This window comes from Tachyglossus aculeatus, chromosome 6 (genome assembly GCF_015852505.1).
Source record: "Tachyglossus aculeatus isolate mTacAcu1 chromosome 6, mTacAcu1.pri, whole genome shotgun sequence".
NCBI classification, from domain to species: Eukaryota; Metazoa; Chordata; class Mammalia; order Monotremata; family Tachyglossidae; genus Tachyglossus; species Tachyglossus aculeatus.
The window spans coordinates 14,738,556-14,758,425 of record NC_052071.1 but is presented as its reverse complement, the minus strand read 5'-3'; the positions used below and the strand labels follow the sequence as shown (position 1 = coordinate 14,758,425).

General features: G+C 48.1%; 1 protein-coding gene across 2 annotated transcripts in view; it reads left to right on the top strand.

Moving 5' to 3' along the window:
• The window catches only part of PAK3 (p21 (RAC1) activated kinase 3), a 157,287-nt gene that overhangs the window by 25,594 nt on the left and 111,823 nt on the right, over window positions 1-19,870 (top strand). The gene's annotated exons all lie outside the window — the stretch shown is intronic.

Below are 19,870 nucleotides of genomic sequence, written 5' to 3'. Positions count from 1 at the left end.
GCGCTGACTATGTGCAAAGCACTGTTCTAAGCGCTGGATTAGAGGATTAAGAGTGTGAGAGGATTAAGATTAATGGGGATTAACAGTGCGAGCCCTATGTGAGACAGGGACCGTGTCCATCTTGACTAATTTGTACGTACCCCAGCGCATAGACCAGTGCTTGGCACATAGTAAGCTCTTAACAAGAACCATTATTATTATAAGCAATAGTATTATTATCTGTTGCACCTGGTGGAGGTCCCACAAATATCCACTAGCCCCGGGCCCACTGGGGGTTCAACACAGCTGTCATACCCTTCCAAGACTGTGAGCCCACTGTTGTGTAGGGATTGTCTCTATATGTTGCCAACTTGTACTTCCCAAGCGCTTAGTACAGTGCTGTGCACACAGTAAGCGCTCAATAAATACGATTCATGATTGATGATAAAGAAGTCCCTTCTCAGGGCATGGTAACCAAATGTGCTTGTAGCAGGGTAGACTGTGAGCTCATTGTGGGCGGGGATTCTCTCTCTTTATTGCTGTATCGTATTTTCTCAAGTGCTTAGTAGAGTCTCTGCACACAGTAAGCTCTCAATAAATACGATTGAATGAATGAATGAAGGGTGGGCAGGAATAACGTCCTTACTGGGCTCCTACATTTTTACTATTTCTGAGGGCAGAGTAATGCAGAGGCTGACAGGGCTAAAACCCCAGAGGCCCCAGGCTAAGGAAGCCCCCAAGCACCCCAGGGTCAGATCCCAGCGGCATTAAAAATAATAATGATGGCATTTGTTAAGCGCTTACTATGTGCAAAGCACTGTTCTAAGCCCTGGGGAGGATACAAGGTGATCAGGTTGTCCCACTTGGGGTTCACAGTCTTAATCCCCATTTTACAGATGAGGGCACTGAGGCCCAGAGAAATGAAGTGACTTGCCCAAAGTCACACAGCTGACAATTGGTGGAGCCGGGATTTGAACCCGTGACCTCTGACTCCAAAGCCCGGGCTCTTTCTACTGAGCCACGCTGCAAGGCAAACTCCAGGGAACTCCCTCTTTGCTCCTTCCCCGGGTGGGCTTCCCTTCCTTGTCTCATTTTTTTTTATTTTATGGTAGTTGTTAAGCACCTACTATGTACCAGGCACTGTACCAAGCACCGGGATATATACAAGCCAGTCAGGTTAGACACGGTCCCTGTCCCACACAGAGCTCACGGTGTCCCACATGGGGCTCACAGTCTTTATCCTCATCATACCTTCCTGGAACTTAATCAGATTTAAATGTCACGTCAAGAATGAGAGGATTCAGTTCTCCAGAGAAAAATGGCAAAGGGGCTTAAAAACAACCAGCGTGTGACAGCCCATCAACATGCCAGACCCAAAACATAATAGTCCAATTTAGCCCGTCTGTTTTAATCTAGGCACGAGCAGCGTGTGGCTAAATAAGCCGTGATATTTGTGTATCTCCATAGCGTTCTGGAGGAAGCAGCGTTAACTTTGACAGGTAGCAGAATACATGATGGTTCGGAGTTGCCTTGTCTAGTCAATAATGGGATCTATGAGGAAAGATTAATAATAATAATGGCATTTGTTAAGTGCTTACTATGTGCCAAGCACTGTTCTAAGCACTAGAATTAGGGGCTGGAAGGCTGCAGATAAAGAGGAATGAGGATGAGTTGTTCTCCATCTCCAGTACAAAAGGAATTTTGGTAAAGTCAGTCAGTCTAGCGTATTTATTGAGCACTTACTGTGTGCAGTACACTGTACTCAGCACTTGGGAGAGTACAATATAATAGTAATAATAATGGCATTTATTAAGCGCTTACTATGTGCCAAGCACTGTTCTAAGCGCTGGGGAGGTTACAAGGTGATCAGGTTGTCCCACGTGGGGCTCACAGTCTTCATGCCCATTTTACAGGTGAGGTAACTGAGGCACAGAGAAGTGAAGTGATTTGCCCAAAGTCTCACAGCTGACAAGTGACAGAGCTGGATTTGAACCCATGACCTCCGACTCCAAATAATAATAATAATAATAATAATGGCATTTATTAAGCGCTTACTTTGTGCCAAGCACTGTTCTAAGTGCCAGGGAGGTTACAAGGTGATCAGGTTGTCCCACGGGGGGCTCACAGCCTTAATCCCCATTTTACAGATGAGGGAACTGAGGCACAGAGAAGTGAAGTGATTTGCCCAAAGTCTCACAGCTGACAAGTGGCGGAGCTGGATTTGAACCCATGACCTCCGACTCCAAAGCCCGTGCTCTTTCCACTGAGCCAAGCTGCCTCCCCAATAATTGTCCATTGTCCTTTTAATAATAAATGGACACATTCCCTGCCCTAGAGCTTCAAGTCTAGAGGGGGAGGCAGACATGAATATAAAATAAATGCTTTACAGATATGTACCGAACTACAGATAAAGGCCGAGGTGGAGCTCCATTGAGGTGGGGGATGCAGGCCTGAATTGAAGCAAAGGGATGGGCCGAGCAGGGGCCCTCCCAGACCTGGGAATACAGAGAGTCAATCAATCAATCAATCAATCGTATTTATTGAGCGCTTACTGTGTGCAGAGCACTGTACTAAGCGCCGGGAAGTCCAAGTTGGCAACATATAGAGACAGTCCCTACCCAACAGTGGGCTCACAGTCTAAAAGGGGGAGGCAGAGAACAAAACCAAACATATTAACAAAATAAAATAAATAGAGTCCCGGGCGGTAGGAAAGAGAACAGTGCTCAGCGCTTAGAACAGTGCTTTGCACATAGTAAGCGCTTAACAAATGCCATCATCATTATTATTATTATTATTATTATTATTGTTATATCCGGCTTTGCCGTGGACACTGGGCATTGGGCATGGCCATCTGGGGCCTCGGCTTCGCGATCCACATGATGCGCGACCAACAGCCTCCTGAGACCTTATCTGGTGCACCGGGCACGTGAGAGGCAGCGTGACCCAGTGGCTAGAGCTGAGTCAGAAGGATCTGGGTCCTAATCCCAGCTCTGCCCCATGTCTGCTGTGTGACCTTGTGACTTCCCTTCTCTGGGCCTCGGTTACGTCATCTGTAAAATGGGCATTGAGACCGTGAGCCCCGCGTGGGACGGGGACTGTGTCCAACCCGATTAGTTTGCCTCCACCCCAGGGCTTAGTACAGTGCCTGGCACATAGTGCCGCCGTCGACCCTCGGTGGGAGGAGGCCAGGCGCTCTGCACACAGGAAGCGCTCAATAAATACGATTGAATGAATGAATGAATGAATAAATGTATTCCTCCCCCGTCCTGGAATTCCCTCCCTCCGCACATCCACTGAACTAGCTCTCTTCCTCCCTTCAAAGCCCTACTGAGAGCTCACCTCCTCCAGGAGGCCTTCCCACACTGAGCCCCCTCCTTTTCCCTCCCCATCCCCCCCACCCTACCTCCTTCCCCTCCCCACAGCACCTTTAGATACGTTTGTAGAGATTTATTACTCTATTTTACGTATTTACTATTCTATTTATTTTATTTTGTTAATATATTTTGTTGTCTGTCTCCCCCTTCTAGACTGTGAGCCCGTTGTTGGGTAGGGACCGTCTCTATACGTTGCCAACTTGTACTTCCCAAGCGCCTAGTACAGTGCTGTGCACACAGTAAGCGCTCAATAAATACGATTGAATGAATGAATGAATAGTTAAGCTCTTCACAAATACCATCATCAGTTACCTCGTCTGTAAAATGGGGGTGAAGTATGCAAGCCCCACGTGGGGACAGGGGCTGTGTCCAACCTGATTGACTTGTAGCTACCCCAGCCCTTAGAACAGTGCTTGGCACGTAGTAAGCACTTAACAAGTACTGGAATTATTATTAAAAATCCCACCCCACAACCGACAGTGTCAGAGGAGGGGCTAAGGTGGCATCCGGAAGCGCTGTGTGAAAGGGTTGCTTGCCCCTTTTTACCAGGCCTGAATCTTCAAGCTATACTTAACAGCTCTTAATTCATACGCTAATTACTATTTATTATTGACTGCACAGCGATGGTGTACTCCAAGCTGTCCTAAAACACCAGTTCTAATTACCCCCCAAACGACCTTATCAAAATCCAACCGATCCATTCAAGGGGCTGCGCTCCTGCTTGGGAGCAGAGTCATAATTGATTAGCGGGAGCAACAAGTGCTTAATGAGATGGAACTACCATAGACCGAGATATGCGGCTATCAAACATATTCTTAATAGTCAATCGGTACTTCATTACCATGCATTAACTTTGTTACTTAAATCCAAATTAATCCTCCATTCAAGACACTTCATTTTCAATGGGACCTCCGTAAGATTGGATAGAAAGAAAAAGTTTCATGGACTTGTATGTGTGTGTAGACATTCAGTTGTGTTTATTGAGTGCTTACTGTGTGCAGAGCACTGTACTAAGCGCTTGGGAAGTACAAGTTGGCAACAAGCTTGTTGTGGGCAGGGAATGTGTCTGTTATTTTGTTGGATTGTACTCTCCCAAGTGCTAGTACAGTGCTGGGCACACGGTAAGCGCTCATTCATTCATTCATTCAATCGTATTTATTGAGCGCTTACTGTGTGTAGAGCACTGTACTAAGCGCTTAGGAAGTACAAGTTGGCAACATATAGAGACGGTCCCTACCCAACAGCGGGCTCACAGTCTAGAAGGGGGAAACAGACAACAAAGCAAAACATATTAACAAAATAAAATAAATAGAATAAATATGTACAAATAAAATAAATAAATAGAGTAATAAATACGTACAAATATATGTACATATATTCAGGCTCAATAAGAAGCAGCGAGGCTCAGTGGAAAGAGCCTGGGTTTTGGAGTCAGAGGTCATGGGTTCAAACCCCGGCGAAGCCAATTGTCAGCTGTGTGAGTTTGGGCAAGTCACTTAACTTCTCTGTGCCTCAGTTCCCTCATCTGTAAAATGGGGATGAAGACTGTGAGCCCCCCGAGGGACAACCTGATCACCTTGTAACCTCCTCAGCGCTTAGAACAGTGCTTTGCACATAGTAAGCGCTTAATAAATGCCATTTAAAAAAATAAACAAATATGATTGACTGGCGGACTGTGGACAAAAGTGATAAGAAGGCTAATTGCGTGTAGGTGATGCAGCAGTGTTGAACAGGTGGTTGGAGGGGTGTAAGTAGGTGCTTACGTGATCCTACTGAGTAGCATTTTCCATGGCTGGCAGTTATTGGGGCATTGCCTTTGGCCAGGGCCAAGTTGGGGTTAAGACGAGAAGAGGAGGAGCTATGATATCAGAGAGCCAGGGTGTGGGCCAAGTTTGGGGACCACTTAATAATAATTATTATTATTATTATGGTACTTGTTAAGCACTTACTATATGCCAAGCACTGTTCTACGAGCTGGGGTGGATAAGAGTTAATGAGGTTGGAAACAGTCCTTCCCACATGGAGCTCACAGTCTTCAGGCCGTGGGTTCTAATTCCGGCTCCACTGCTTGTCTGCTGTGTGACCTTGGGCAAGTCACCTACCTTCTCTGTGCCTCAGTTACCTCATCTGTAAAATGGGGATTGAGACCACGAGCCCCACGTAGGACAACCTGATTGCCTTGTATTTACCCCAGCGCTTAGAACAGTGCTTGGCACCTAGTAAGCGCTTAATAAATACCATCATTATTATTAGGGTTATTGTTATTTTACAGATGAGGTAACTGAAGCCCAGAGAAGTGAAGCGACTTGCCCAAGCTGACCCAGGAGACAGGTGGCTGACCTGGGATTAGAAACCAGGTCCTCTGACTCTTGCTACTAAGCCGGGGGTCTTGTGAGCAGTTCCTTTGGAAAATCCCGGAGCCGGGAGGGACCTGCGGAAAGTTGGGAAGTAGTGGAAGTCACCAGCCCCCTGCCTGGCAGGAGAATTGCCCCCCCAGGGCCAGCTCTGGGTTCTGCCAGCTGAGAGTGCTGATGGCTGGGGAAGGCACCTCCACACTTGGCCTGTAATTTGGGAGGATCATCATCATCAATCATATTTATTGAGCACTTACTGTGTGCAGAGCACTGTACTAAGCACTTGGGAAGTACAAGTTGGCAACATATAGAGACAGTCCCTACCCAACAATGGGCTCACAGTCTAAAAGGGGGAGACAGAGAACAAAACCAAACATACTAACAAAATAAAATAAGTAGAATAGATATGTGCAAGTAAAATAAATAAATAGACCGCCTGAAGGGAAGCAGTGTGGCCTAGTGGAAAGAGCCCAGGCCAAGGACTCAAAAGACCTAGATCTGACTCCCGGCCCCACCACTTTTCATTCATTCATCCATTCAATCGTATTGAGCGCTTACTGTGTGCAGAGCACTTGGGAAGTACAAGTTGGCAACATACAGAGACGGTCCCTACCCAACAGCGGGCTCACAGTCAACAGACAGAGAACAAAACAAAACGTATTAACGAAATAAAAGAAATGGAATAAATATGTGCAAGTAGTCTGCTGTGTGACCTTGGGCAAGTCGCTTCACTTCTCTGGGCCTCAGTTCCCTCATCAGTAAAATGGGGATTGAGACTGTGAGCCCCACATGGGACTGTGTCCAAACTGTGTCTTCCCCGGTGCTTAATCAATCAATCAATCGTATTTATTGAGCGCTTATTGTGTGCAGAGCACTGTACTTAGCGCTTGGGAAGTACAAGTTGGCAACATATAGAGACAGTCCCTACCCAACAGTGGGCTCACAGTCTAGAAGGGGGAGACAGAGAACAAAACCAAAACATATTAACAAAATAAAATAAATAGAATAGATATGTACAAGTAAAATAAATAGAGTAATAAATATGTACAAACATATATACAGGTGCTGTGGGGAAGGGAAGGAGGTAAGACGGGGGGATGGAGAGGGGGATAAGGGGGAGAGGAAGGAGGGGGCTCAGTCTGGGAAGGCCTCCTAGTCCTCCTCTGCCAGTGCCTGGCAGACAGTAAGGTGCTTAACAAGTACGATTTGAAAGTAATAAGAGGAAGAGCTCAGTCTAGAGACACTGCCTTCCTCGTTGGCTTTTTCTGCTCAAAGTATATCTCATTGTCAGTGTGGCGGAGGAGAGGTCCAGGCCTGGCACCCAGTGATGATGATGATGATTGTGGTGTTTGCTAAGTGCTTACTATGTGCCAAGCACTCGTCTAAGCGCTAGGGTGGATGCAAGGCAATCAAGTTGTCCCACGTGGGGCTCACAGTCTTCGTCCCCCTTTGAGGCACAGAGACATGAAATTACTTGCCCAAGGTCACACAGCAGACAAATGGTGGAGCCGGGATTAGAACCCACGCCCTCGGGCTCCTGCCACTAGGCCATGCTGCTTCTCGATAATCGGTGATGTCGCAGTGGCCCCGAGGAGGCCCAGAGATGTCTCTCTGGGGCCGACCCCGCCCCTGGGACCCAAAAGATGGTCCACTGAGGCCAGGCTTAGTCATCTTGCGTGCTCTTTGGCGGGTACCAGCAGTGGATGACGCGCCTTGTCCTTGACGCCCAACGAGGAGCCGCCAAAGCTGGCGTTCTTCCCCGTCACCCCCTTCTGCGGGGCTGTTGGCATAGCAGACTTCTCTCTCCCTTCTCCACCCCCCCCATCCCCCGGCTTCCCGCACCGTTTCTCCTAATTTCAGGAGTGGGCATGGCTGTTCTCCAACGAGCCTTGATGACACAGAGGCTGGCGAAGCATCCCGACTGGTTTCCATAGCTACCTGGTGGCATTTCCTGTGTCATGAAACTCCTTCGGAAGGCGACTCGGCCCCGCATTCGGCCGTTTCACTGAGGGTGCCTTCCCCTGGACACCCGTGATCTTTTCCTTTTCTTTTTTTTTTTAACTCTCGTATTCTCCCCCCGTCCCCTGGAGAACGACTCACAGTCGCTCACCATTTTAGATGGTGACAGCCTCATTGTGCGGGCATCAGGGGCCGACACTGCCCAGGTTGTCACGACAACAGGCCTCGATTCCCAGCCGCTCCGTGAGGTTCCCACCTCCGGCGGGCATGGGAACCGGTCTTCGGCGCTCAGCCGATGCTCAAGCCGGCAGCCAATCGCAGGTGAGCTGGGAAAACATGACATCATAGTCCAACCAGTCCAGAAACATTGGAGACTTGGTTGGCCGTCTCCCTCCTCGTCCATTCTCTTCCCCTCTCTTCCCCATCTCCCGCCTTTCCGTAGCCGGACGGGGACGTAACCAGCTCTGGGGCATTACGGCTTCAACCCGCCGGAGTGCCGATGGAGCCCCTGGCTGGGCGTGGGGAAGGGCGCGGGGCACCCCCTCTGGGATCGACTCAGACAAAAGGAGAAAGAAAGGGCAACGGTTCGATGAAACAATGCGGTTTGACGCCAATCACCGCCGCAGAAACATTGCAGCCCAGAGATAATTAAAACCAAAGCAGAGAAGGGCGACTTCGTAGCTCTGGCATTCGTTCATCGGGAACCAGCACTGTTAAATCCACTTATGTTTTCCCTGGTCTGACACTCTGTCTCTCTCTGTGACTCTGCCTCTCTCTTTGTGATTGTCTCTCTCTTTGTGGCTCTGTCTCTCTAGGGCTCTCTGTCTTTCTCTCTGCAGCATTGTCTCTCTCTCTGTGTGGCTATATCTCTCTTTGCGGCCCTATCTCTCTCTCCCTCCCTCTCTCTGGCTCTGTCTCTCACTCTTTCTGTGGCCCCGTCTCTCTCTCACTGATGATGATGATGGCATTTATTAAGCGCTTACTATGTGCAAAGCACTGTTCTAAGCGCTGGGGTAGATACAAGGTAATCAAGTTGTCCCACATGGGGCTCACAGACTTAATCCCCATTTTCCAGATGAGGGAACTGAGGCCCAGAGAAGTGAAGTGACTTGCCCAAAGTCACACAGCTGACAAGTGGCAGAGCCGGGATTTGAACCCATGACCTCTGACTCCAAAGCCCACGCTCTTTCCACTGAGCCACGCTGCTTCTCTCACTCCGTGGCTCTGTCTCCCTTTGTATATGAGAAGCAGCGTGGCTCAATGGAAAGAGCCCGGGCTTTGGAGTCAGAGGTCATGGGTTCAAATCCCGGCTCCGCCAGTTGTCAGCTGGGGGACTCTGGGCAAGTCACTTCACTTCTCTGGGCCTTAGTTCCCTCATCTGTAGAATGGGAATTAAGACTGTGAGCCCCCTGTGGGACAACCTGATCACCTTGTTACCTCCCCAGCGCTTAGAACAGTGCTTTGCACATAGTAAGCGCTTAACAAATGCCATCATAATTATTATTATTGCTGTCTCTCACTCTTCCTGTGGCCCTATCTCTCTCTCCGTCTCACATTCTGTGACTGTCTCTCACTCTCTGTGGCTCTGCTTCTCATTCTCTCTCTCCTCTCTGTCTCTCTTCCTCTTCCTCTCTTTCTGTGAAGTGCCCAGCAGAGGGAAAGGGATTTGGATGCCCTTTTCCTCCTCGGAAGCGCCGGATAATTGTGGGAGGGGAGGGACCAGGGTCATCAGATTCTTTCTATTTCTAGACTGTGAGCCCGTTGTTGGGTAGGTACCATCCCTATATGTTGCCGACTTGTACTTCCCAAGCGCTTAGTACAGTGCTCTGAATAAATACGATTGAATGAATGAATTTTGGCAGGTGTGGAATCGGCGGGGGCGACTGGGTGTCTGAGCTCCTCGTCCTGCCCACTCCCTGTATCCAAGCTCCGATCCCGTAGCATCCAGAGAGAGGCAAACACGAGGCTAGGCGCTTTTCTGAAAATGTGGGGGTTGTGGAGCATCCGGGGAAGCGCTGCCTCTCTTTCCTGCCCCTTCCTGGTTCGGCTCCAGAGACTTGGCATCAGGGGGCCAAATGCCGGTGGCTCTCTGGAGGGCTTCCTGGGGTCTCAAAGGACAGCTGGGCCTATTTGCCCACCCGGGGTTTGGCGCAGGTGGAGGGTGGAGGGAGAACAAGGCACCAGGATCCCCTAGGGTTTGTTGGGGAGGCAGCATGGCCTAGTGGATAGAGCCTGGCCTTGGGAATCAGAAGGCCCTGAGTTCTAATTCCCGCTCTGCCGCTTGTCTTTCTGTGTGATCCTGGGCAACTCACTTCTCTATGCCTCAGTTACCCCATCTGTCAAATTGAGTTCTAATTCCCGCTCCGCCACTTGCCTTTCTGTGTGATCTTGGGCAACTCACTTCTCTATGCCTCAGTTACCCCATCTGTCAAATTGAGTTCTAATTCCCGCTCCGCCACTTGCCTTTCTGTGGGCAACTCACTTCTCTATGCCTCAGTTACCCCATCTGTCAAATGGGGATTGGGAGTCTGAGGCCCATGTGGGACAGGGACTGTGTCTCAACCTGCTGTTTGACCTCAGGCAAGTCACGTGGATTCTCTGTGCCTCAGTTTTCTTTTCCTTGTACATATTTACCAAGAAGCAGCATGGCTCGGTGGAAAGAGCCCGGGCTTTGGAGTCAGAGGTCATGGGTTCGAATCCCGGCTCCCCCAATTGTCGGCTGGGTGACTTTGGGCAAGTCACTTCACTTCTCTGGGCCTCTGTTACCTCATCTGTAAAATGGGGATGAAGACTGTGAGCCCCCTGTGGGACAACCTGGTCACCTTGTAACCTCCCCAGCGATTAGAACAGTGCTTTGCACATAGTAATAATATATGCCATCATTATTATTATTATTATTATTATTATTATTATTTACTTTGTTAGTAATGTGCATATAGCTATAATGCACCCGTCTACATGTTTTGTTTTGTTGTCCGTCTCCCCCTTCTAGACCGTGAGCCCGTTGTGGGTAGGGACTGTCTCTATATGTTGCCAACTTATACTTCGCAAGCGCTTAGTACAGTGCTCTGCACACAGTAAGCACTCAATAAATACAATTGAGTGAATGAATGATTAGCTTGTATCTATCCCAGCACATAGTAAAGTGCCTGGCACACAGTAAGCGCTTAACAAATCCCACCATTATTATTACTGTGGGAGGAGGCACCTGTGTTCAGGCAACAGTAGCCCGCAGCCATCATCATCATCATCAATCGTATTTATTGAGTGCTTACTGTGTGCAGAGCACTGTACTAAGCGCTTGGGAAGTACAAGTTGGCAACATATAGAGACAGTCCCTACCCAACAGTGGGCTCACAGTCTAAAAGGGGGAGACAGAGAACAAAACCAAACATACTAACAAAATAAAATAAATAGAATAGATATGTACAAGTTAAATAAATAGAGTAATAAATATGTACAAACATATATACATGTATACAGGTGCTGTGGGGAAGGGAAGGAGGTAAGATGAGGGGGATGGAGAGGGGGACGAGGGGTAGAGGAAGGAAGTAACAATAGTATCATCGTTACTATCGGTGTATTTCATCATCATCATCAATCGTATTTATTGAGCGCTTACTATGTGCAGAGCACTGTACTAAGTGCTTGGGAAGTACAAATTGGCGACATATAGAGACAGTCCCTACCCAACAGTGGGCTCACAGTCTAAAAGGGGGAGACAGAGAACAAAACCAAACATACTAACAAAATAAAATAAATACAATAGATATGTACAAGTAAAATAGAGTAATAAATATGTACAAACATATATACATATATACAGGTGCTGTGGGGAAGGGAAGGAGGTAAGATGGGGGGATGGAGAGGGGGACGAGGGCGAGAGGAAGGAAGGGGCTCAGTCTGGGAAGGCCTCCTGGAGGAGGTAAATAGGTATTTGTTGAGTGTCTGCTGTGTAAAATCCAGGCCTGCCTTCAAGTGGCGAGTGAAAGGGGCGGCTGATTCAGAGGGTGCGGCACACGGTGACCCCGGAACTGGGACCAGAGAGGTCAACACCCCCTACCACCAACTGGAGAAGAATTGTAGATTCAATCATGGGTATTTATTGAGCGCTCTCACTTGGGAGAGCATAATGCAGCCGAATCTGTTGTATTGCACTCTCCCAAATGCTTAGAACAGTGCTTTGCACATAGTAAGCGCTCAGTAAATACCATTGTTTGAATAGGTAGACACGATTCCTCTCCTCAAGGAGCTTCCAATCGAATTGGGTCCCCTTCCCCCTTAGACTGTGAGCCTGACCTGATTATCTTGAATCTACCCTAATGGCTTAGTACAGTGCTTGGCACAGAGGAAGCAATTAACAAATACAGTTATTGTTATTAGAGGTTCAGGTGGCCTTCCATATGACATCATGTGACAATAGTGTAACCTCCCCAGCGCTTAGAACAGTGCTTTGCACATAGCAAGAGCTTAGCAAATACCACTGTAATAATAATAATGATGGCATTTATTAAGTGCTTACTACGTGCAAGGCACCGTTCTAAGCGCTGGGGAGGTTACAAGGGGATCAAGTTGTCCCACCGGGGGCTCACAGTCTTAATCCCCCATTTTCCAGATGAGGTAACTGAGGCCCAGAGACGTTAAGCGACTTGCCCAAAGTCACACAGCTGGCAATTGGCGGAGCTGGGATTTGAACCCATGGCCTCTGATTCCAAAGCCCACGCTCTTTCCACTGAGCCACGCTGCTTCTTTATTATTATTATTGTTATTATTGCGTGCCCTGCCTCAGTACCATGCTGAGTGATGCGGTCCCTGCCCTGCCCTAGAGGAGCTTACAGTCTAACGAGGGAGGCAGGCAGGCCCAGCATTATTTACTTCTTTATCATTTATTATTGTTAAATATTAAATATTAAGGTGTTATGAATATATAAATATAAATAAAATTAATATTATTAAATATTATTATTTATTTAGAGAAGCAGCGTGGCTCAGTGGAAAAGAGCATGGGCTTTGGAGTCAGAGGTCATGGGTTCAAATCCTGGCTCCGCCACCTGTCAGCTGTGTGACTTTGGGCAAGTCACTTCACTTCTCTGGGCCTCAGTTACCTCATCTGTAAAATGGGGATTGAGACGGTGAGCCCCATGTGGGACAACCTGGTCACCTTGTAACCTCCCCAGTGCTTAGAACAGCGCTTTGCACATAGTAAGCGCTTAATAAATGCCATCATTATTATTATTATTATTATTATTATTATTTACAAATAAACAGCACGGGGCAAAGATGCAGAGATTTAGCTGGTAATGGCCAGAGTACAAAGAGATGAATAACTGAATAAATGAGTTGAATACCTAAATCAATAGACAATCAATCAGGATGGCTAATGGGATGACATGACCTGAGGCGGTGGAGTTTTAATTGGGAGGTGAGATTTCGGGCAGGCTTTGAAGATGGGGAGAGCTGTATTTTGGGATTTTTGAGCAAGGCGCTGGAGGCGGGAGAGTTGAAAATAAGCGACAGTGAGAAGGTGAGTTGGGGAGGAGTTGAAATCTTCCCAGCCGCTTGGTGTTTTGTTTTGTCGTCTGTCTCCCCCTTCTAGACTGTGAGCCCATTGTTGGGTAGGGACCGTCTCTATATGTTGCCAACTTGTACTTCCCGAGCGCTTAGTACAGTCCTCTGTACACAGTAAGCGCTCAATAAATACGATTGAATGAATGGTGAACGACAGAGCGTTCCAGGGCTCTTCTGAAATTTCAATTAATTCCCAATACCCCAAGTTGTACCAACTCACCGGTCATCTCGATTATTTATAAATAATAATAATCAGTACTTCCCATGTGCCAAGCCCTGTACTAAGCGCTGGACTTCTAGACTGTGAGCCCACTGTTGGGTAGGGACTGTCTCTATATGTTGCCAATTTGTACTGCCCAAGCGCTTAGTACAGTGCTCTGCACAGAGTAAGCGCTCAATAAATACGATTGATTGATTGATTGATTGGAGGAGACGCAAGATCTGCAGATTGGGCACAAATTTCTTTTTGACTTTTTTTTGTTGTTATCTGTTGAGCACTTACTTCCCATGTGCCAGACACTGTACTAAATGTCGGGGTGGATACAGACTAATCAGTTGATGTCCCACATCATCATCATCAATCGTATTTATTGAGCGCTTACTGTGTGCAGAGCACTGTACTAAGCGCTTGGGAAGTACAAATTGGCAACATATAGAGACAGTCCCTGCCCAACGGTGGGCTCACAGTCTAAAAGGGGGAGACAGAGAACAAACCCAAACATACTAACAAAATAAAATAAATAGAATAGATATGTACAAGTAAAATAAATAAATAGAGTAATAAATGTGTACAAACATATATACATATATACAGTGGGGCCAACGTGTAAATTCCACTTTTACAGATGAGGTAGCTGAGGCCCAGAGAAGTGAAATGACTCGCCCAAGGTCACACAGCAGACAGATGGTGGAGTTGGAATTAGAACCCAGTTCCTTCTGATTCCCAGGCCTATGCTCTCCTGTATGCCACGCTGCTTCTCCTGCACCCATTGGAGTGCAGGCTCCAGCGCTTATCATCATCATCATCGATCGTATTTATTGAGCGCTTACTATGTGCAGAGCACTGTACTAAGCGCTTGGGAAGTCCAAATTGGCAACATATAGAGACAGTCCCTACCCAACAGTGGGCTCACAGTCTAAAAGGGGGAGACAGAGAACAAAACCAAACATACTAACAAAATAAAATAAATAGAATAGATATGTACAAATAAATTAAATAAATAAATAGAGTAAAAAATATGTACAAACATATATACATATATACAGGTGCTGTGGGGAAGGGAGGGAGGTAAGATGGGGGGATGGAGAAGGGGATGAGGGGGAGAGGAAGGAAGGGGATCAGTCTGGGAAGGCCTCCTGGAGGAGGTGAGCTTTCAGCAGGGCCTTGAAGGGACTTATAACAGTGCTTGACTCAAAATAAGTGCTCAACAAATACCATAAAAACTGTCTTCAATCTGTCATAACTTCCCAAGCACTTAGTACAGTACACTGCACCCACTGGATGCTCAGTAAATAACACTTATAATAATAGTAGTAATAACTGTGGTATATGTTAAGCGCTTACTACATGTCAGGCAGTGTTCTAAGCGCTGGGGTAGGTACAAGATGATCGGGTTGGACATAGTCCTTGTCCCAAATAGGGCTCACATTCTTAATTCCCATTTTCCAGATGAGGGAACTGAGGCCCAGTGAAGTGACTTGCCCCAGGACACACAGCAGACAAGTGGCGGGATGAGAAAACCCAGGTCCTCCTGACCCCCAGACCGGGGCTCTATTCGGTTTATTTTACGTGTAATAATAATAATAATAATAATGACATTTATTAAGCGCTTACTATGTGCCAAGCACTGTTCTAAGCGCTGGGGTAGAAACAAGGTAATCAGGTTGTCCCACGTGGGGCTCACAGACTTAATCCCCGTTTTCCAGATGAGGTCAGTGAGGCCCAGAGAAGTGAAGTGACTTGCCCAAAGTCACACAGCTGACAAATGGCGGAGCCGGGATCCGAACCCATGACCTCTGGCTCCAAAGCCTGTGCGCTTTATTGTCATTCCTTCATTCAATCGTATTTATTGAGCGCTTACTGTGTGCAGAGCACTGGACTAAGCGCTTGGGAAGTCCAAGTTGGCAACATGTAGAGACGGCCCCTACCCAACAGCGGGCTCACAGTCTAGAAGGGGAAGTTGAGGCTGGGATTCGAACCCAGGATCTCCTGTTTACTAGACAGGCGCTTTTAACCGTTATCTTTTTAATGATGTGTATTTAGCTTTTAATTCTATTTGTTCTGAGGACTTGACACCTGTCCACTCTGTCTCCCCCCTTCAAGACTGTGAGCCCATTGTTGGGTATCCCGGCTCCCTGTCAGCTGTGTGACTTCGGGCAAGTCACTTCGCTTCTCTGGGCCTCAGTGACCTCCTCTGTAAAATGGGGATGAAGACTGTGAGCCCCCCCAGTGGGACAACCTGATCACCTTGTAACTCCCCAGCGCTTAGAACAGTGCTTTGCGCATCGTAAGCGCTTAATAAGTGCCGTCATTATTAGGGACCGTCTCTGTGTTGCCAACCTGTACTTCCTAAGCGTTTGGTACGTCATCATCATCAATCGTATTTATTGAGCGCTTACTGTGTGCAGAGCACTGTACTAAGCGCTTGGGCAGTACAAGTTGGCAACATATAGAGACAGTCCCTACCCAACAGTGGGCTCACAGTCTAAAAGGGGGAGACCAAACCAAACGTACTACAAAATAAAATAGAATAGATATGTACAAGTAAAATAAATTGAGTAAGAAATATGTACAAACACATATACATATAAACAGGTGCTGTGGGGAGTACAGTGTACAGTGCTCGGCACGCAGTAAGCGCTCAATAAATACGATTTGATTGATTGATTGATTGATTGCTTCCCGTTCCACCGTGCCACACTCACCTTTTCTCCCCCGAGCGGGCTCGCAGAGCCCAGGTGGAGCAGGGAATCAGCTTCCCGACACGCAGCCCCGCGATTCACGTTGGAAGCGGGGGGCGGGAAGGCCGAGGCGGGATCTTCCGAATCCCGGAGCCGTGGGAGCCCGGAAAATCGCCATCACCTGCAGCCCGAGCGTTGAGCGAGCCAGGAGAGCCGTGGGAATGGGAGAGGGTGGGAAGAGCGGGAGAGGCCCAACTTGCCGTCTCTGTGGTTTCGCTCAGTGGGTTGGGCATCGGTGCCACCTCGCCTCCGATGCCGGCTTAGGCAGGGCTCGGTGGAAAGAGCCCGGGCTTTGGAGTCTGAGGTCACGGGTTCAAATCCCGCCCCCGCCGACTGTCAGCTGGGTGACTTTGGGCAAGTCAACTTCCCTGGGCCTCAGTTGCCTCATCGGGAAAATGGGGGTGAAGACTGTGAGCCCCCCACCATGGGACAACCTGATCACCTTGTAACCTCCCCAGCGCTTAGAACAGTGCTTTGCACATAGTAAGCGCTTAACAAATACCATCATCATCGCTTAGTACAGTGCTCTGCACACAGTAAGCGCTCAATAAATACGATTGATTGATCGTCATCAGCCTGGCGCATCCCCGGCTTTCTTGCCGTCTGTCGTCGCCGGCCCTCGTTTGTGAAATTTCTGCCGGAACGGTGTTCGGCCCGGCCCACGGGATGGGGTTCAATCAATCAATCAATCGTATTTATTGAGTGCTTACTGTGTGCAGAGCACTGTACTAAGCGCTTAGCACTCTACTAAGTTCAGGTTAAGTTCAGCACTAAGGTCAGTTCAACTGACCCGGGCTCCAATGAGCCCATTTCGAGTCGGTGTCGGGCAGAGGAGGACGCGCTGGTTGGGCGTCGTGAGAACCGAGTTCTAGGTTTCACCGCCACCACTTTGGGCAAGTCACATTGACTCTTCGGGCCTCAGTTTCCCCTGGCAGGGGATGAGGTGGTAATTTTTTTTTGTGTGTGTGTGTCGGGGGGGAATAAAATGAGAATAACAATAATGATGGTATTTGCTAAGCACTTTGTGCCAAGCACTGTTCTAATCGCTGGGGTAGCTACAATCAGTCAATCAATCAATCGTATTTATTGAGTGCTTACTGTGTGCAGAGCACTGTACTGAGTGCTTGGGAAGTAAAGGTAATCAGGTTGTCCCTCGTGGGGCTCACAGCCTTCACCCCCACTTTACGGATGAGGTGACTGAGGCCCAGAGAAGCTAAGTGGCCTGCCCAGGGTCACACAGCAGAGAAGTGTGCAAGATCTCCGGAAGAGAGGGGCTGGAGGAATACCGGGAATGAGTCGAGGTACTAAGCGGCGTGGCTCAGTGGGAAAAGCCCGGGCTTTGGAGTCAGAGGTCACGGGTTCAAATCCCGGCTCCTCCAAGTGTCAGCTGTGTGACTTTGGGCAAGTCACTTCGCTTCTCTGGGCCTCAGTTCCCTCATCTGTAAAATGGGGATGAAGACTGTGAGCCCCCTGTAGGATAACCTGATCACCTTGTAACCTCTCCAGCGCTTAGAACAGTGCTTTGCACAGAGTAAGCGCTTAATAAATGCCATAAAAAAAGAGTTCAGTTGAACTGTATATATGTTTGTACGTATTTAGTACTCTATTTTACTTGTACATATTTATTCTATTATTTACTTTATTCTGTTAATGTGTTTTGTTTTGTTCTCTGTCTCCCCCTTCTAGACTGTGAGCCCACTGTTGGGTAGGGACCGTCTCTATATGTTGCCAATTTGTACTTCCCAAGCGCTTAGTCCAGTGCTCTGCACACAGTAAGCACTCAATAAATACGATTGAGCCGCTTCCTTCCTCTCCCCCTGGTCCCCCACTCCATCCCCCTCATCTTACCTCCTTCCCTTCCCCACAGCACCTCTTTATTTATTACTCTATTTTACTTGTACATATCTATTCTATTTATTTTATTTTATTAATATGTTTGGTTTTGTTTTCTGTCTCCCCCTTCTAGACCGTGAGCCCACTGTTGGGTAGGGACCGTCTCTATATGTTGCCAACTTGTACTTCCTAAGCGCTTAGTCCAGTGCCCTGCACACAGTAAGCGCTCAATAAATACGATTGATGATGATGATGATGATGTGAGCCCACTGTTGGGTAGGGACCGTCTCTAGATGTTGCCCACTTGTCCTTCCCAAGCGCTTAGTCCAGTGCTCTGCACACAGTAAGGGCTCAATAAATACGATTGATGATGATGATGCTGTGAGCCCACTGTTGGGTAGGGACCGTCTCTAGATGTTGCCCACTTGGACTTCCCAAGCGCTTAGTCCAGTGCTCTGCACACAGTAAGCGCTCAATAAATACGATTGATTGAGCCCCTTCCTTCCTCTCCCCCGGTCCCCCTCTCCATCCCCCCCATCTTACCTCCTTCCCTTCCCCACAGCACCTGTATATATGTTTGTACATATTTATTACTCTATTTTACTTGTACGTATCTATTCTATTTATTTTATTTTATTAATATGTTTGGTTTTGTTCTCCGTCTCCCCCTTCTAGACCGTGAGCCCGCTGTTGGGTAGGGACTGTCTCTAGATGTTGCCCACTTGTCCTTCCCAAGCGCTTAGTACAGTGCTCTGCACACATTAAGGGCTCAATAAATACGATTGATGATAATGATGATGTAAGCCCACTGTTGGGTAGGGACCGTCTCTAAGATGTTGCCCACTTGTCCTTCCCAAGCGCTTAGTCCAGTGCCCTGCACACAGTAAGGGCTCAATAAATACGATTGATGATGATGATGATGTGAGCCCACTGTTGGGTAGGGACCGTCTCTAGATGTTGCCAACTTGTCCTTCCCAAGCGCTTAGTCCAGTGCTCCGCACACAGTAAGCGCTCAATAAATACGATTGATGATGATGATTGATTGATTGCTCTGCACACAGTAAGCGCTCCATAATCTCCAGTGGCTACCAATCAATCTGCGCATCAGGCAGAAACTCCTCACCCTGGGCTTCAAGGCTGTCCATCCCCTCGCCCCCTCCTACCTCCCCTCCCTTCTGTCCTTCTCCAGCCCAGCCCGCACCCTCTGCTCCTCTGCCGCTAATCTCCTCACCGGGCCTCGTTCTCGCCTGTCCCGCCATCGACCCCCGGCCCACGTCACCCCCCGGGCCTGGAATGCCCTCCCTCTGCCCACCCGCCAAGCTAGCTCTCTTCCTCCCTTCAAGGCCCTACTGAGAGCTCACCTCCTCCAGGAGGCCTTCCCAGACTGAGCCCCTTCCTTCCCCTCCCCCTCGTCCCCCTCTCCATCCCCTCCATCTTACCTCCTTCCCTTCCCCGCAGCACCTGTATATATGTATATATGTCTGTACATATTTATTACTCTATTTATTTTACTTGTACATATTTATTTATTTTATTTTGTTAGTATGTTTGGTTTTGTTCTCTGTCTCCCCCTTTTAGACTGTGAGCCCACTGTTGGGTAGGGGCTGTCTCTATATGTTGCCAATTTGTACTTCCCAAGTGCGTAGTCCAGTGCTCAGCACACAGTAGGGGCTCAATAAATACGATTGATGATGATGATGTGAACCCACTGTTGGGTAGGGACCGTCTCTAGATGTTGCGCACTTGTCCTTCCCAAGCGCTTAGTCCAGTGCTCTGCACACAGTAATTGCTCAATCAATACGATTGATGATGATGATTGATTGATTGGATGCTCTGCCCACA